Source organism: Sinocyclocheilus anshuiensis, unplaced genomic scaffold (genome assembly GCF_001515605.1).
Source record: "Sinocyclocheilus anshuiensis isolate Anshui unplaced genomic scaffold, SAMN03320099.WGS_v1.1 scaffold446, whole genome shotgun sequence".
NCBI lineage: Eukaryota > Metazoa > Chordata > Actinopteri > Cypriniformes > Cyprinidae > Sinocyclocheilus > Sinocyclocheilus anshuiensis.
Window position 1 is genome coordinate 1,639,313 of NW_015544247.1, and position 6,789 is coordinate 1,646,101.

General features: G+C 33.9%; 1 pseudogene; it reads right to left on the bottom strand.

Moving 5' to 3' along the window:
• Window positions 1–6,789, bottom strand: part of LOC107697660 (usherin-like) — a 241,341-nt pseudogene that overhangs the window by 100,804 nt on the left and 133,748 nt on the right.

Here is a 6,789-nt window from a genome sequence, read left to right on the forward strand (position 1 = left end):
TATTTTAATTCCTTTTATGTAAAGCACTTTGAATTACCATTGTGTATGAAATGTGCTATATAAATAAAAGCTTGCCCTGCAAGCTGACCACACTGATTTCCAAGTTAAAGGTTCATTAGTTTCAATGTACATTGAACCAAAAAATATCATAACCATAATATAATAACATCTTAGTTGATAATTCAGTATACTTTATTTTTGACAAATCATCCCATGTTTCGGTAGTGACAGCACATTTTCGGTAGTGCTTTGGTAGCAACCACATCACATTACAGAATTTTAACTCGCATACTAAAATACTACTAAAACATATTAAAATACAAAAAAAAAATTGCATAACTGTACTAAAATTTTGTTTATTTCCCCCAAATATGAGCATTAGGTGTTCCCTTTTGTCACTACCGAAACAATGATGACATGTTTCAGTAGTGACTGTTTCGGTAGTGACAATTCTATGGGATAACACCCAAAAAAAACAAACAAAGATGTCATTACCAAAACTCCACCAAATGTTTCGGTAGTGACTGTTTCGGTAGTGACAATTCTATGGGATAACACCCCAAAAAAAATAACTGTACTAAAATTTTGTTTATTTCCCCCAAATATGAGGATTATGTGTTCCCTTTTGTCACTACCGAAATAATGATGACATGTTTCGGTAGTGACTGTTCCAGTAGTGACAATTCTATGGGACAACACCCAAAAAAACCCCAAAGATGTCACTACCGAAACGCCACCAAATGTTTCGGTAGTGACAATTTTAGATAATTTTGAACCTAGCTCAAAGATGCTAATCCGCACATGGTTAGCTAGCAGTTCTGAACAGTGGTATACATATAAAAACTAAATGTTATGGAATAACTCTCAAAAAAGCGTGCTTAATTGCAGAAAAAAGGTGTTCGGAAGTGACATTCATTAAAGTTACACACAGATTTTTCAGATTTTTGAACACATTTACCTCAAAATGATGAGACCTATCTACTCACACCTTGTAGCTATGAGAGAGGGGGACACAGGAATATTTCCTGATCATAAATTGATGGGTTTAATTAAAATAGAAGTATCTTAATAAACATCTAATATTTGAACACATAAATGCTTTTTAAATGTGTTTTTGGTTGTGTGACAGCAGTTTGCACCAATTCTGTAGAATGGCCCATATACATGAAAGCGCCAGTTTCCTTTTTGCAATGCTCAACACAATACAGTACTAAATACACATACAGTCACATTAAAACAACAACAGCAACAACAAATGAATTAAAATGATATGTTAAATCATTTCAGTTTCTTCCAGTAGCAACAAACAGATCCCCCCAAAAAGTATTTTTTTTTGTACATAGAAAATATATTTAAAAAATATATGCATTCAAATATGTTAATAATATAATAATATTTATTAAATACTAATAAATAAATATCTGAAAATATTTAAACAACAGTATTACTACATTTACATTTACATTTACATTTAGTCATTTAGCAGACGCTTTTATCCAAAGCGACTTACAATTGGGGATTACCAGAAAGTGCAATCAAAAATACAAACGCAAACAAAAATATAACGTAGAAATAGGCAGAAAACGAAATATTCCTTCCTAGCAGCAAGTAATAATTCCAACAGCAGATCTATAAACAAGTATTACGCAGGACACTGACGTGCAGCCGTCTGTCTCTTCTGTTGACTAATCGACTAAATATTTACATACTTTAGAGAATTGACGACAGACTTACACTGGATTTCAATCACTTAAATGCCCCAAAGTATTCAAATATTTGTATTCAAATATTTATTTATTATTATTTAATAAATATGATTATAGTATTAACATATTTGAATACATATATTTATAAAATATATTTTCTATGTGCAAAAAATATGATGTTATTAACATAGTTAAATAAATATATTAATTAAATATATTTACTTAAATATCTAAACATTGTATATAAGAATACAAATATCAATCCAACAAATGTTGAGTTTAAATTGAAAACAAATTCCCACAAATAGTAAAAAAGTCACGATCACAGTGAAATATCACTATCAATATCACTCTCACTGATATGACTATCACAAATTATAAATTGAAATTTTAACAAGATTTAATGTGTTCAGCGAGCACTTTATAAAGTGATATCATTGTCAACCTTATTATCCCAAACCACGCCTATAATCTAAGCATAAACATATTTAATTAAAAACATCAGACATGGACATATTCTTTAGTGCTCAACAATGCAGCTAATGCAGAGGTTCTAAAAAGCATTACAATTTCTGACATCCTCTTAGAGAGGAATACAACCTATGAAAGATATGCTAAGCATCCATAAAGAATACTAAATACAAGCTGCAAGATAAAAAAAAACACAGACACATGGTGCAACACAAGAAGACCAAAGCAGAATCCCAGACAAGAAACTGAACAAAAAGTCTCAATAAGGCTGTGAATGTTACTCGGCTTACGTGGTTCTGCTCTCAGACAGAGGGAAAACTCTTCCCAAAAGAAGAAGTTGTGAAGTGCTGCAGGGCATTGTGGGGAGGGGGATGTCTCTAAGCATGATAATGAAGAGGTGATGGTCCATAATACAGTGCAATCTGAGTGTATGCAAATACTGGCTCAGTAATTATAATGTATGTGCTAATAGGCTGAAGTATAATTAATCTATAACTTAGCAGAGAGTGTCTGTTATGATCCTTAATATGATTCTATTACAGTAATCAGTCCAAAATGACACTGGCAAGGTCATGTGGAAGAGGCGTACCTTTAACTAGTGATCTCTGCCCACTGGCCTTCTCTCTCTCTCTCTCTCTCTCTCTCTCTCTCTCTCTCTCTAAACACCTGCTCTTCTCTGTGGGACAAGCCTCACAGAGGAACTGCCTGACATGTGGTTAAACACAACAAACTCTTTGTGTGCTTAATGACTTTCTGTTGTGTTTGTAGACATTGTGCGAATGTGTGTGTGTGTCAGTTGTGGAACTCACTGTCTTGTGTGGTAAAAAAGAGACCCATGGGCTGCTGGTTTCTCCATGGCTGTTGGACACCAGCAGTCTGAAATGATACTCAGTAAAGGGTTCAAGGTCCTTAACCATGTGACTAAATACAGTCGTCTCATCGTCCATTAACCTAAAGATAGAAATAAATGTACATGTGCATTACACAGAACAAATTACAGTACACATTACATACTGTAGTACAGTAGATGTGTTTACATTTTTAATAACAGCCAATACTATTATTATGAAGCAAAAAAACAACAAAAACAAAGTCCTAATTATGAGAAATAATTACTCTTAAAAATAAAGTTGCTTCACGATGCCATAGAAGAACCGTTTTTGTCTAAACGGTTTTATAAAGAACCTTTAACATCTGAAGAACCTTTCTGTTTCACAAAAGGTTCTTTGTGGTGAAAGAAGGTACTTCAGATTATAAAAAGGTAAGAAAGAGATGCTTCTTTAAAGAACCTTTGATTGAATGGTTCTTTGTGGAACCAAAAATGGTTCTTCTATGGCATCGCTGTGAAGAACCTTTTAAGCAAATTTATTTTTAAGAGTGATGTTGCAATTGTGTGATTATACACTGTTTTTTTTTTTTTTTTTTAAAGAAGTCTCTTATGGCAAGGGTGCATTTATTTGATCAAAAATACAGTAAAAACCGTAATCTTTTGAAATATTAATACAATATTTTATATTTTATTTATATTTAAATGCAATTTATTCCTGTGGTGGCACAAGCTAAATTTTCAGCAGCCATTACTCTAGTCTTCAGTGTCACATGATCCTGAATGGTAAATCATTCTAATATGCTGATTTGTGCTCAAGAACCATTTCTTATTATTATCAGTGTTGAAAACTGTTGTGCTGCTTAATATTTTTTTTTTGGAAACCATGATACATTGTTTCAGGATTTGATGAATATAAACACAATAATTAATAACAACAGAATTTATTTCAAATGTTGTAACATTTATTTCAAATGTTGTAACATTTAAATTTAAAGGGTCCGTCCTAAAAAATGGTAACACTTTAGTTTAGGGACCAATTTTCACTATTAGCTAATTGCTTATTAGGCAAAGCAAGGCAAGGCAAGGCAAGTTTATTTATATAGCACATTTCATACACAATGGTAATTCAAAGTGCTTTACATAAAAGAAATGAAATAATAATAAAAAAAAAAATAATCACAACAATAAAACAAGGAATTTAAAACCTTGAAAATGATTTAAAAATTGATTTAAGAGGTTTAAAATGATTTTAAAACAGTTAAGAATAGAAAATGATTATACATAAAATAGTGCAATCAGTTCGGACATAGCACAGTGCTCATTCAGTAAATGCACAGCTAAACAGATGCGTTTTGAGTCTGCATTTAAATGTGACTAATGTTTTAGCACATCTGATCTCTTCTGGAAGCTGATTCCAACTGTGGGCAGCATAATAACTAAAAGCGGACTCCCCTTGTTTTGTGTGAACCCTTGGTATTTCTAACTGACTCGATCCTAATGATCTGAGTGGTCTGTTAGGTTTATAATCAGTGAACATATCTGCTATTATGCTTTATTAGCATAAAGACTGTATTTTAAATGTTTACATTAGCTAAAGCTAATTTTGTCAACTCTTAGTAGTACACAAGCTTATAGATTCTGACCTAATATGGGCTTTAAAATGATTAAAACATCTTTTCCGTTAAGTGCTTAGCAAATCAAATCAAAAGTGAGTTTAGGATTGAATGCACTCATCAACTTCTATGGTTAGAATATGACATTATTCTGGTGAAAATGCAAGTGGATATTTGTATTGAACTGAAATGAAAAATAGATATAATCACGCTGCATTAAATGGCTTACAAATTCTGCTGATTGGAACAAATCTTTGCTGGTTTTTAAGCAGCATCAACTTCCACAGAGCCCCGCGATCAAATTTACCAAGGAGTATAATAAATAAATCACATGAACAATGAAATACATTTTAAAAGAATCCCAGGAAATGAGGGTTATATATAATACATGCGCCTAGTCATTTATTTATTACAACAGAATGAGAATTCCCCTATTTCTGATTAAATTGCAATTTGTTGTCAGGGAGCATGTAATGCATACATATTAGATAAAACATTGGTTTCTTTTTTTTTTCTTTTTACAGAAGCAGTTTTTTTCATAAGTACAGCCCTGGTCAAGGCCTACTATTTGATATTCCTGTACATCTGCTCTACAACAGCATAACCACTTCTTTCTTCTCTTTAGATCAAATACTCATATGTGTATCCAAAGTCACTGCCTTTGAGCAATAGTTCTTTTGTACTGAAAATAAAAAATGATCACTGATGATTGCATGTTTGCAACAGTAGCGGTGACCTACATGTGTATGTAGTGTGGAAAAGTGCATGTGTACACTGTAAAAGGTCTTCATGGCTTACTGGTGAACTTGTGGGGAAGCTGAAGTCCTCATCTGGAGCCGGTAGCGCAGAGGTCCGGGAGCATTGTGACGTGTTGGAGCAGCCCAGGCCACCTGCAGCGAGGTAGGGGTGGCAGCTGCCAGCCTGGGGGGCAGGAGGCCATCTGGAGCTGTATGGAGAGGATGCAGAGGTGAAGTGGAGCAGAGACCTGCACGGTGCAGCATATGCTAAGGAACATGGGTAGAAACACTGCTGGGGATGGGAGCGTTTTAGGGGTGAGAGACTTTGAAAAAGCCCAGGTTACTGTATATACTACATCACATGCTGGACAATAAGCACTCACAATGGCACAACCTACTATATGCCCTGAGAGGTTTTCCAGAAGAGTCTTAAGGGATTTTTTTTTTTTCAAATAGTGACTGATATTATATTTCATTTACATTAGGCTGTTTATTTATAGATATTTTGGAGAACTATCAGATATATACTACATATATATATATACAGTGTTGGGAGTAACGCATTACAAGTAATGCGAGTTACGTAATCAGATTACTTTTTTCCAGTAACTAGTAAAGTAACGCATTACTTTTTAATTTACAAGAAAATATCTGAGTTACTTTTTAAAAAAAGTAACGCCAGTTACTTTGTTTTCCCATTTATTGACTGACAAGTCTCCTGTCCCCATATTGGGAGAAATCGGAAGTACAGAGGTGTTGTGTGCGCTGTGTGAACATGATGTAGTTCTAGACTAAATGTGAATGTGCATTAATTCATCCCACTCACAAAAAAACAGATTTAGTATTCAAAATGAATTAAAACACTGAAACGCAAACTCAGAATATGACGCAAACCTGCAATAATTAAATATGTTAAATAACACAAATGTATCTAATCCCATTTTATTAACTAATGTCTTTGCTGCTGACCCTTGATGATCCAGTTTAACCATACTAATAATTTTGGCCCATTCTTCCACACAAACAGTCTTCAAATCTTGAAGGTTGCATGGGCCTGTTCTATGAACTCTAATCTTTAGTTCATTCCATAGATTTTCTGTTGGATTCAAGTCAGGTGATTGGCTGGGACATTCTAGCAGCTTTACTTTCTTTCTCTGAAACCAAATGAGAGTTTCCTTGGCTTTGTGTTTGGGATCATTGTCTCGTTGGAACGTCCACCCTCATTTCATCCTCATCATCCTGGTAGATGGCAGCAGATTTTTATCAAGAATGTCTCGGTACATTTTTCCATTCATCCTTCCTTCAATTATATTAATTTTGCCAGTGCTACACCATGAAGTTTTGGGGTGATGTGCAGTGCCATTTGACCTCCATGCATGGTGTGTGTTATGGCTTCCAAAGAGTTTAATTTTGGTCTCATCTGACCAGAATAC